Source organism: Pinus tabuliformis, chromosome 6 (genome assembly GCF_031772625.1).
Source record: "Pinus tabuliformis cultivar Carrire ecotype Pingquan chromosome 6, CPIR1, whole genome shotgun sequence".
Classification (NCBI taxonomy): domain Eukaryota; kingdom Viridiplantae; phylum Streptophyta; class Pinopsida; order Pinales; family Pinaceae; genus Pinus; species Pinus tabuliformis.
Window position 1 is genome coordinate 1,880,906,007 of NC_142292.1, and position 12,617 is coordinate 1,880,918,623.

At 40.1% G+C, this 12,617-nt stretch overlaps 1 pseudogene; it reads right to left on the reverse strand.

Annotated features, from left to right (window-relative positions):
- Positions 1 to 5,453: 5,453 nt before the first annotated feature.
- On the reverse strand, positions 5,454 to 6,499 carry LOC149266687 (protein disulfide-isomerase like 2-2 pseudogene; annotated as a pseudogene).
- Positions 6,500 to 12,617: the final 6,118 nt, after the last annotated feature.

Consider the following 12,617-nt stretch of genomic DNA (forward strand, 5'->3'; position numbering starts at 1 on the left):
AATCAAAGTAGCTGCATGACCCGTTTTTCGAACAATAGCATTTTAATCCAAGTATTCAAGGATTTCACGCACTTACCTCACGGTCCTTTGAAAAAGCACCGCTCTGCCTCGCTCTACCTGACTGAGGTGTTGACCACGAATTTAGTCACAAATCCTCCTATGATGTGATCGAGCCAATGATCAACAGCACAGGTGATCTTATCCTCCAATGCTTCCAACCTTTGCACTAGCTCCAAGGTTCATACAATAGGGCCATCAAGTTTCCACCTTCCTTGGCTATCTACTAGCTTCGAAATCAACTCATATAGCTCAATAGAGAAGGAAAAGAAAAAGATCTCGTGGAACTCTATATACAGGTATCTGTCCAATCACTGTTCTTTCATCAGTTGTGGATTTCTGTTCTCTTGTGCTGTGAATTTGTGGATCTTTCTATCTAACCAGTCTCCAATCTCCTTCTTAGTTGGATTCCAATGATACGACATCACACATCTTTTATGCAGATTCCCAGTCCCAACAACGGAACTATTTGTTGGCTTGAGGGGGACTGACCCAGGTTCAATGTTAATTACCCAAACAAATCCCTACACTACTAGCCCTTTCGGCATCAGCCCGTAGAGTGCAAACTGAAGTCTCACCCGAAGCAGTATGGGGGAATGCTGGAACCAAGTTTCTGCACCCTAAGATGGTCATGATCTCATTTGATTCTCTCTATCCCTGCCTTGGCACAGGTTACTTCGCTCTAGGGCTTGCAAGACAAACCCTCTATTCTGTCCTTCAATACCTCTGTGAAAGGATACGATTGTCCTTCGCGCAGCCCGAGCCTGCTACCCAGATACTTTCGCAATGCTATGGCAATGTGCTGTACAAATTCACTAATTAATCTAAGTGCCTTGCTTATCTTATCAAACAATTATAGTTAACCCCACGTAAATAGATATTCATAAATGCGTTCAGTTATTCAATGTAATTGTATTCATTCACGCACCATATAAACATAATAAAGAAAATTCATACATAACATATCAAAATGCATCAAATACATGGAAATTGCAGAATATCTCTCTTTATTAATATCTTCCAAGTGGTTACAACCTCTGTCTGCCCTGTGCACACAACTATAGGGGTCCGCGCACTCAGCTGCGGACTTCTACCCTAGGCCTCTGCGCACTCAGCTGTAGAGCCTCTACGTACGCTACAACCCAAGACTTAGAATTCTTGCCCTAAAGCTACAATTCTATACATCATTCATCATTTTTCCTTTATTTTCAAATTACTTAGAGGTTAGCTCTTTTTATACAATCCCATGGTCCGTGGACCATGGGTAGTTCTCTTACAACCGACTTTACTTTTACAAAACTAAGGGCAGACTACCCTTTATGACACATAACACCTTCATGCTCTGCGACCAAAAATGGCAAAGTCTTTACAATAATATTACAAAAATTGACTTAAACATGGGATTTTAGCCCCAAAACTGCCCTTGGGGGATCCCGCTCCCAACAGAGAGAATCAAAAAGATTCTAAACAATGGCTAGAGCACTCCCTTCAGCAAACAAATTAGGACATAGAGGTTGATGCGCATCAGTTGAAAGATGATGGAAAGATTTTCTCAGAGAGATATTGCTTGAATCAAAGGGTTTCCAGGATGAGCTTGCATTCAGCGAGATGATGTTGAGAGGAGCGTGATGTGCAGAAACCCTTATTTCAAAAACCCTAATTTGACTTGGTTCAGGGGTATCATTAGGAATGTGAGAACCTAACATAACCATCAGTGGAAGCTGAAGTGCCTCAACTTCTTGATCAGTCCCTAAACGTTCGAAATGTGGGTCAACAAATTCTTGTGGCTTTGTAGGATCAACAGACGGATACATGGGATAATCACCAAAGGCATGAGCAAATATATTTCCGGTAAAATGAGAATCATTGAAACCACCAGTTTGATCAAGTTGGGTATCTGATACATAAGGCTCCTCTTGGCTTGGGGGTGAAGAAGGATTAATGAATGAACCAACTTGAGCTAGACGAGATGCAAGGCCTTCTTCTTCACCTGTTAAAGATTGTGAGTGGCAAAAATGAGAGATAATGGATTCAGACTCTGCATCCCTTGACTGTGAAACCTCACCCCCATGCACATGATTGCAATAAATGAGAGTAAGATAAAGATATGAATGATCTGAAGGAACTGCTGGTGTAGTAGACCCATGGACTAAATCAAGGTAGAATGGATGCACAGGGTCAGATGAAGGAGCACTGATCAGACCCTGACTCACATCCTACCCATTTATGTTCACCAAAAGGAAGGATAGATTTACAGGCCTGACGTGTTCCGTGGATTTGATAAGGCATTTAATGTTACCTGAGACAAGACTAGAGTCATCATGCACAGGTGAATGAGATCCTAGAATATAGTGAGATGTATGTTCAATGGACTCAATTCGGGTTCCGTCAGCAAGAAGAGATGTTATGTGATTTTCATATTCAAGACCAAGTGAGTGTATGAGCGATTTAGAGGTGAGACCATCAGATCTGTTTCCCAGAAAAAAAATTTCATAGTTTAAACCATTTACAACCATAATCTTATTATGTAACAAGTCAAGAGGAGGATGAGAAATCCCACGAACAATAATCTCTTCCTTCGGGGGTTGAGATTGTTCCAGATTCAAGGAGATAGGGAAAAAAAATTATGGTAGAATACGAACACTTTGTAATCTGCGAATTATGATGATACTCATGCGAAACAGGACTTGTTTCTAATTGAAAATGTTGTAAGGAAATGAGAACCAATCATTGAAAATTTATATTAAAATACACCCAGTCAACATCACTTTCAGGAAATTCAAAACAAAGATGCACATATCTGAAAGAAAAATCCTTTAAAGATTCCTCAGGTTTCATCCTAAGCTCATTTATCCTCTTTAACACATCTTGAAAATTGTACCTGTCAAATGCTTGTTGGAGCTTACTAATGAGTTTCTCTAATGAAAGAATGGACGCCGCCGACAACGTGTGGCACCATTGCTTGGTGCAACCTTCAAGGGTGAGGGAGAAAAATACATAAGCAAACTTTTCATCGTTGATCTCAAAAGATTCAGAAAACTCTAGGAAATCATAAATGTTCTCGATTAAAGGTGTTCCATCCTCATCATAAAACTTTAACTGAGACAAGTGATGGATATGCTCCTGGGGGAGGGAAAATCGAAAAATAGACAAACTAGATAAACACCGCGGGGGTGAGATTTTGGTCAGATCCATTAATAGATGTGAGACTAAATTGTAGGCTACAAGGGCTCAGCTTGTCATCTGGCCCTCCTTCTAGTGCCAATTTGTTGACGGACCTAAATGTATCACCACCGAGAAAGGGGTCTCCCCGGTGTAATGTTCCAATTAGACCTCACACCGTTTGGGATAGGAGCCCCATCCAGTATGTGGGCCTGGCTACTGCTATGAATGTTTTCTACTCTTGGTTATCAAATGAGAAGGTGCCAGAGTGGGGTGAGAGTGAAGTGCTCAGGCGGCGAAACAAAATCAGCCCAAGATTTACAAATTGCAGAAATAGTTTTAAACAAGTCACAACAATGATAAGAAGAGATAAACGATGAGGGTGATTAGTGATCTAGAACCCCATCGGACATAATAAAAAGAAACATGCTAGAGGTCAATTGCAAAGTAGTTCACAATAGGTCACTGACATGGCAAGGAACAAGTAAACGCAGATTCGAAAGCGAAACATACATGCAGCCACTATGTATCAGAACGTAACATCTTGCATATATGAAAGCACACACAAATATGGTGAGGTACCAGATAGCTAATACAATGACCACAAGTGAGCATGGGAATCAGTGCCAAAGATAAAAGAAAATATCTTATTAATATGCTACAACTTCAAATATATCATGTAATTGGTAAATACCCAATAGTGGAACATGGGATGTTCATACCCTGGCCCGATGTCAAAACCCTAGTCCTACTACAAACCCACTCTCCTAGCTACCAAGAGCTGAGTGGCCTTAGCTCTCAAGCATCAATCGGATCTCTCTATTCGCCTTAACTCAATTGCTAAAGTTCTGTATTAATGAGGCTCTGTGGAATATTTATAGAGATGAGGTGACTATTCACCTACCATGACCCTTGGCCTTCCCTGGTGCCCTTTCGGCTACCCCCATGACTCTTGAGTTTACCCACTTCTTTCTCAAGCCAAAATTGATTGTTACATTCCCACATCAGTTCCAACATAGTGGCTTCTACAATGGTGGGTGATATTTACATTATGATGAAAGAGAGAGAAGAGGGATGCAGAGGGTTATTGAAAACCCTAAAATGCTCGATGCCTAAATCTCACAATGATGTGGATGCTTGGTCCTGAAATCGATTTATTTTCTTGCCACTATGCCTCACTTGCCTTCATCTATACCCTGGTGATGTTCCTTTGAGTGCATGGGAAGATTATTGGAACTTGGAAGGGGCCACCTAGCTTACTGAAGGAAAACCAAGTTATGCAAGCTCAATGAGAAACCCTATTCCATTTGTGTAGATCAACATTTGTTATGTTCCTTCTACCTGTAGGCAAATAGCATTAATCAGACATAATTTCAAACAAAGAACGATCATGAAATTACAGCCAATTAATTTGAAAGAATGGCATTAATAAACAATTGATTTAGACCCTTGTGTGGTCAATTGTTGTGCCATGGTATTGTCAATGCATGTGGCCTTGGATAGCCCTAGTGATGCATGTGGTTTCAAACATATTTCAGTCAAGAGGATGCACCAATGTAGGTCCTTTTAAGAGATCCATAGAGGGGTAGCCTTCTCCTTTGTGTTGTAATTCCTTCTATGGGATCCTATATCCCATGTATCTCTTCATGCTTTTAATCATATAAAATCGACAACCCTAAAATTTCTCTTATCATGCCCAGCCACCATCAAAACAAAAATATGCTTCTGGGAACAAACATAAGATGTTTTGAATGTTAGTTGTCTTCTTAATTTTGATTGGTGGTTTTCCCTCTTGTCCTCGAACACTCCAGCAAGTCTCCCCCCTGCTTGCAAATGACCCTTTGAAGTCATTTGATTTGAAAAAATGAATGGTATTCAAATTAAAGGAATTATAAGAATCACCCAATAACAAGTCCCACATCACCATGGTTCTTCTAAACGATACGCTATCCGATTCTGGCGTTGTTACCCTTCATGAGTTTCAATCAACCTAACCTCCCAGATATCTTATTTTTTGACTTTCTTTCTAAGATTCATGTTTTCAAAACTTCAATTGTTATCGATAATTATCAATTTCAGTAGCTGACCATGCAACAGAAGCACCTTTTCAAGTGACCACTCCGCCAAGGTAGCGACTGGTGAGGTAGTTCAAATTTTCGAAAAGGTCACATTTTCGCAAAATTGCATTACTTGGATGTTTGTCTGAGGCACAATAATGCGATCTCGCGAATTTTCTAGCAGTGCGACCTCCTGGAGGTTGCACCATCACAGTGCAGCATGTCACGCTTGCAACGGATACTCGTAAGATGCAATTTCGCAACTCGTGAGATTTCTGAAAGATTGCAACCTGTTGGAATGTTGGCTTTCCCATCCCATGGTTCAGTTTCCTCAATAACAAGAACAGATTCTAGGGGAAAATTACCTTTACCTCCCTTCCCTGCATCCTTCACAACATCAAAATATTTTCAAGCTCAAATGTACTATGAAGTGGAGCATAGACACTCCTTTTGCGGTTCAGAGCTATGAAGGTTAGATACTTATAGCCACCAAGAACAACTGCTAAGAGCAGGATGCTTTCCTCTTACTGCCCATGCATAGCTGTATGAACTTCTTTTTAATTTTTATGTTGTAGACATGAGTTGTTGTAGGTAATGATCCCTTCCTTCTACTTTAATGTCCATCAGGAAACTAACAAAATAGATTGCTGAAGCAGTGCATGTGGTTCCCAATACATCTTGGCTGGTAAGCTTCACTAATTCCAAATCAGAAACATTCATCTCAAGCTACTCAAGGGCAGAGGATTCAATTGCAAAAGTTGTCCTTGCACCTTCATAGGAATTGGAATCTTCTTATCCGAACCAAAGACCAAGATTGTAGGAAAACTTTGCACATTGAACCTGCTCATCAAACTCTTCTCTGCATCACAATTGAAGTGACCCATATTCACCTTACCCTTCAAGCTATTTGCAGCTTTCTTCCACTCTGGAGCAAGTTTTTCACAGCGTCCACACCAGGGAGCATAACATTCAACAAGCCATTGATCTTTACTTTTGAGGACAATGTCATCAAAGTTGCTTGAAGTGAGCTCTACTGATGAACTTGATGAACTTTTCTTATTTGATCCAGTCTTCCCATTTAGTCGGTCTTTAACAATAGTTTTCAACTACTGAATTGCAAATTTGGCTATTGGTTTTTCATCCCTTGCTCCTTTATAGTCTAATGGGGGCTTTCTAGGAGTAAATACCTTAATGGTTGGAAATCCCTTAATTCCATATTCCATGGTGCAAAAACTCAACAAGGACACCCCTGTCAGAGTTTAGAACCTGTGGTGCCCATATAATACCCCTTATGCTCCATTTAAATCCCTGCAAAGAAAAAGGGATAAATAATTAAAACCATGAAAATAATTTCATCTGGAGGTGATAGTAAAATTGCAACTAAATTATACGAGTAAAACAAGAGGTGCTCGAAACTGAAAATCAACACAACATTTAGGCACCTTACTGGACTTATGAATTGCAAGCAATTTATGTGATGCAAAAAGCAATGGTGCAGTTATAGATTCAAGGGCACAGAGTAAGATGGAAATTTGAGGAATCTTAATGCACTCGAGGGGACGAGGACCAAGACAAAGCAAGGTTACTATCATGATGTATTATCACAAACCCTTATGCATATGTGTGATCATGCTTCAGGGTGAGTCAAGAAGAGCTTAAAACGACATGAGTACTTCGATCACATATGTCTAGAGCTACAAGGGTGCAAGGGTAGTATATAATCTTTGCAAGCCCTAATGCTCATGTTGAGGTGAAGGATTGGCCAAGGACCTAAGGAAAAAGTGCAACTATGACTCCCAAAATGATGCCATGTGATGCCGATAGGAGCGCACCCCTAGAGGCATGTGGATATGGTGAAAACAGGGAGGGAATCACTCTTCTAGAAATCTAGGGTTTCTCATAAACCCTAATATTGTCACTCTTATGGGAAGCCACCTTGAACGCAATGCTTGTTCAAATATAGGACATCCATTGATCACGATGCGTATCATGCAAAGATGAGTTTTAAAATCATAAGAGACTCTTAACACATCAATGAAACTATTAGCCTTCGAAACCCTAATGCGATCTGATGCCTATATATGAGATAAAACATGATTCGTTAATGTATTGCATGAAACGCGAGTGGGTGCACCAAAGGGCTTGGTTAGGCAAGGTCATGGGGAGAGAAACTGGTTGGGGTCCTATCAAAATCCCTAGAAGCTCGGGGTGAGTGGTGGGGTACCCAAAATTTTGAATATGCCCAAAACTTTGGGTGGTGTTGTAGCGGCTATAACAAGTTCATAAACTACCATCCCTCTTCTATAAAGTTACTACCATATACAACATCAGGGTTAGCTTTAGGACACTGATCATGCCATCATGTTGCTGCCTTGAATGTAAGAGATTCATCATCTTCATGCATTAGGGTGACATTGAGTTGTTCTTTGTGACAAGGAAGGACTGTTGGCTTGGTGGGGCCTGACCTAGGTTCAGCAGTGAGTTTAGACAAGCAAATCTTGGTACTACTGGCCCTTTCGGCAATAGTCCACGGAGTGCAGACTGAGGTCTCACCCAATGTAGTATTGGAGGGTGCTAGAACCATGTTTTTGCACCCTGTTTCTGGGAAAACTAGTGTTTTTTTGATCTGCTAGTCCCACTAGGATTGGTAGCTATCCTAGAAACAAACAATTAAAGTAATTTGCGATTTCCTCTATGTATGATAGATAAGTGAGAAGCAAAGGGACCAACCTAGATCTTCCGCTTGACTCCTTGCTTGATTTCTCTCCCCCTTGATAAATCTTAAAACTCCTCTCCTACTTGTCGTGCTCAGAGAATACCTATAGAAACAAAGTAACAAAACACCATCAAAGCATCTCGATCTATTATATAATAAACAATGCAAAATCAAAAATACATTGAACATACAATAACATTCAAAATTACAAGTTTCACAAATACACGATTGTATGGAGGAAAACTCAAAGAAATTTATTAAAATAGAAGGGAGAATTACAACCCAGCTATCTGATCCAATATCATCCTCCCAGCATCAAAGCCCTCTTCACGTCATGAAAATAAAAATCACCCAACAATACAATGCTCTTTCTCAAAGACAAACTATCAGCACTTCCTTACAAATTACAAAATTCCAGCCTCTAGATCTTTCACATGAGGGATCCATTTATAGATGTCTACAAGGGTGTGAGTCATCTCTGGGTTTTTTATTAGTGTCATTCCACTTGTTGTTCTTGGTTCCACTTGGAGATTTCTTGGATCTCTTACACATCCCTGGGTGAATTCAGAGAGGCAAGTGTCATATGAGAAGTTTCTGGAAGATTCCATGAGCATCCAATCGCTCATCGCACCCCACAGAAGGCCTCTCCAGTGTGCATTGCACCCTGACAATGGAGCAGTCAATATGGTCCAATTTTAGCCAGTTCTAAGTGGTTTTTTAGGTAGAAATTTTGGGGAATGATGTAATCAGTTGACCATGATCCTTTAGGGTATAAAACAACACTTTTAGGGATTAAAGAGCCCTTGGTTTATCAACATATAAGATTGGGGTTGCAGTGCCCAAATATGTCTATAACAGTTTCCCCCTAAAGCATGAAGTTGTAAATGTTTTGATGTCGGGTGAAATGCTTTATCATGAGGATCCGAGGTATTTGAACTGGAAGGTGACTTGTATAAGATACAATACAATACATCATCATCATATTATTTTCATGATCTAGCTAAGGCATGCATTCCCATGCTCAGCTTTATAAATTCATTTTCATGTATATAAGACAGAAAATCATCTGCAGTTGCAGACTGGTGATTCTTCATATGAAGACTCATCTTCCCTAGCTTAGATGACTATCTGTGCAGCTTTTGTGTACATTTGATGTCTTTATATTCCTGAATATATCACAACTCGAATGGATGAAACTAGATCCAGGGTCTTCAAGACTTGTTCAATCTTCACCCGATGTACAAGTCGATCCATGTGAAAATATGTCCTAAAGTTGAACATGGAAAGACATCGCCTGATTACCAGCCAATAATGTAAGTTGTTAATAGGCATGAGAGGAACCACCAATAATGATAATGATCCTCAAGGTACTATAGTACAATTCACTTGGTGTGAATATATGATCTAATGTTGAACACCACACAAAATCTTTCGGTCAAAGGCCATTGATGTAAACCTATTGTCGGAAGTGAAAAACTTGCCATTGAGGCATGCAAGCTTCAAAGTACTGAAATGGTTGTTTCTAAGTCAACTTATTGGATAATGAACTGATGTTGACAAGAAGTGACTCGTCGTAGGAGGGCCTTAATGTATCCCATATCTACGACACAAAATGAAGAAAATGATTTTCTAGAGGTGAAAACGATCTGATGATACAAGGTTCAGGAATGGTGGTCATGAAAAATGGAGGGTGAAAGTATTGCAGTGGATGAGGCATTGACTGGATGGTGAATTCTCTTAATGACTTCTCTTGAACATATTGGCGACACTGAGATGGATTGGTAGCATTAACCCCAAAATATGGATGGTATGGAGGACCAATGGTGATATGACCGGTGAACGGAATAACCCAACCCGACTCAATCATGGTGATGGAGTGAAAGTGTCATGTTCAAGAGAGACCTGCTACCAATAAAATTCTTCAAGTTTTCTTCCCTTTTTCCCCAGTCATTGCTGACCAGTACCTCTTTATTTTTGTTAAGCTTGAGGAGGATAACATATTCTTGTTCTATAATTTTCCCTTCGGGCAAACCTGTCGCTATGTTTTAGCGAGTCTAATGACAGTGAAACTCGTTGTTGTCTGGTGGACAAGTTTTTCGCTATTGTTTTAACAAGTTTAACAACAAAGATAACTTAGTCCTTTTCATGTTTAGAGAGTTTGAAAAGGGACAAAAAGGAAACTCCAGTAGTTCTTTTTTGTAGCATAATCCCTTAAGTCCGAAAAAGATTAAAATAATACAAAAGGGATGAGTTTTCGATAACTTTAGCGAGCCGAAAAGACAAGCGCTCGATCTTTTTTTGTTAAGATAATCCCTCAGGTCCGAAAAATATTAAAATATACAGGAGGGATGGTATTTCCAATCACTTTAGCGAGCTGGAGAGGCCAATAGCTCGACAATATTTTCATATTTAGCGAGTCTGAAAAGAGTTTAAAGGAGACTCGTTTTTTAGGAATGAGTGGCGTTTTAGGGTAGCAGTTGGTTCTGAGTAAGCTTGGAACTTCTCAAAACATGGTGATGTGAAGAGGGTGGCTAACAGGACCACTCATCGTAGATGTTCGTCAAAAAGGTAAACAATCAAGCAGAAGCATATGATCGGCCAAAAGAATGGAGGCAATGGCAGGAAGACAACCAAGGCTCGAAAAGTTGATGTAATGGCAATCACAAATGTTATTTACTGAAGGTAGGTTCATTTTTTAAAGAGCTTGAACTCTGGGGGAACATAAGCTTTGTTGGCAGGTTTATTTTTTAACGATCTTGAACCTTGTGGAGACATTACTCATTTCCTTTTTATGTAGGCTAGCAACGACCAAACTACAAAGCTAAAAAAAACTATTAAAGCTAAGGAACTGCTAAGGTTAGGTAGGATGGTTTCATCAGCGGCTTAGACAAAACCCTTCCTTTGCTCCATCTGTGGTGTAGACAAAGGTGAATGGTGGATCAAACCAATCACCTAACCTAAGAAGTTGAAACTAAAAGGCTAAAAAGCTAAAAAAAAAACTCTAAAAAGCTAAAAAATTAAATTGGTCATTTTTCGCTTGCATAAAAAGGTTTGCATTCCCCCAGGCATCAAGAAAAGGAGAGTCTCCAGGTAACCATATGGAGGTCACTGCAGTTAAGCAGGAATTTTTTGTCAATGGAGCCAACAGAACACTCCCTTGGCTTTGCCCATCAAATAGACAAAGGTGAATGGTGTGAGATAACACTTCCAATCACATAACCTATAAAGAAACCTATATTTCTAGTTGGGTTCATCTCAAAATAGACAAGGGTGCATGCCCCCTAAACTTCATTACATTCACCAAATTACTCATGGTAATTAGGTGGACGGAATGAAGGTTGAAGAGACACTCTTGACGCAAAAGGACCATTTAGAGATGATGTTTGACTTGAAGTTGTGTTTGAACCGGAAAACGAAAGCTGGTCAACAATGAAAATTTTGCCTTCATGTGGGAAACACATCACTCAAAAGAGTGTGGAAACAATAGCTTCCATGCTATAAACATAGTCATGTCCAAGGAGTAGATTGTAATCTAATGGTCCTTGGACTACCATCACATTCAAGTGAATGGTTTTCCTTCTCAAAGTTATCGGCAACTTAGGAAGGATTCCTAATGGTCGAGTGGTTCCTTTGTTAAAGCCTGAAATTTTTTTTGTATCAGGCATAACCGATGGTGAACCAAGTGCTTTCCGAGCAGTTGAGGAAATGATACTCACTAAAGCCCCTTCATCTATGATAGTACCAGACACGATCATTTTGTAAACTTGTACTATGATCTGGAATGGTACATTAGAAGGAGGGTGGGATCTTGCTAGTCGATTCCAATCAAAGGAAGTAACCAGACTGCTTGGAGGGGGTACCGAATAAATAGTTGAATTAACCCCTTGAGTTATGGGAATTGGGGGATTCTCTTCCTGTTGTGAAGGAACAAGCAGATTGCCCCCAAGTTCATTGGACTCTGAAGTGACAAAAATAATTTGAACAGTATCATTCTCACTCTCTTTGGGAATGATATCATCTGAAGGTGGATCTTCTGAAGGCAAGACTGGGTTGACTGCCATCTCAACCTGTTGACTTTGGTTTGGTGTGGACTCAGAAGATTCACTTTCAGCGATAGGTGTTTCGACTGATGGTTGAGTTATGTCAGTCAGATTTTCAACTAGTAAAGGACTTGAGGTGAGTTTCTTGTATCTAGATGGAAGTCGCTGCGGTGAAGCAGGACGGTTACGCAAGACTCTTTTGGCCTCATCCAAAAAGGGACAATGGGGAAGGTGATGGTCTCCTTCACATAATCCACATGGATTTTTGACCTTTCCTTTCTGTCCAGGAATTTCATTTTCACTAGTTGATGGTGTGCTGTCAACATGATCACCAAAGGTTGATGACACCAAACGATGTGAACGGGGAGACCATTCTCTCAAGATCCGCGGAATGCAAGGACAATCTTGATGAAAATGGTTTCCTTTGCAAATTACACAAGGATATTTTGGAGATTTAGTGCATGGATTTTCACCAGATGATTCATGATTTCCCCCTTTCTTAACTGACTTCTTCTTCTTCTTCTCCTTCCCTTTCTTCTTCTTCTCAGGCACTTGGTTACTAGCATCACTATTTTCACCAAGTGA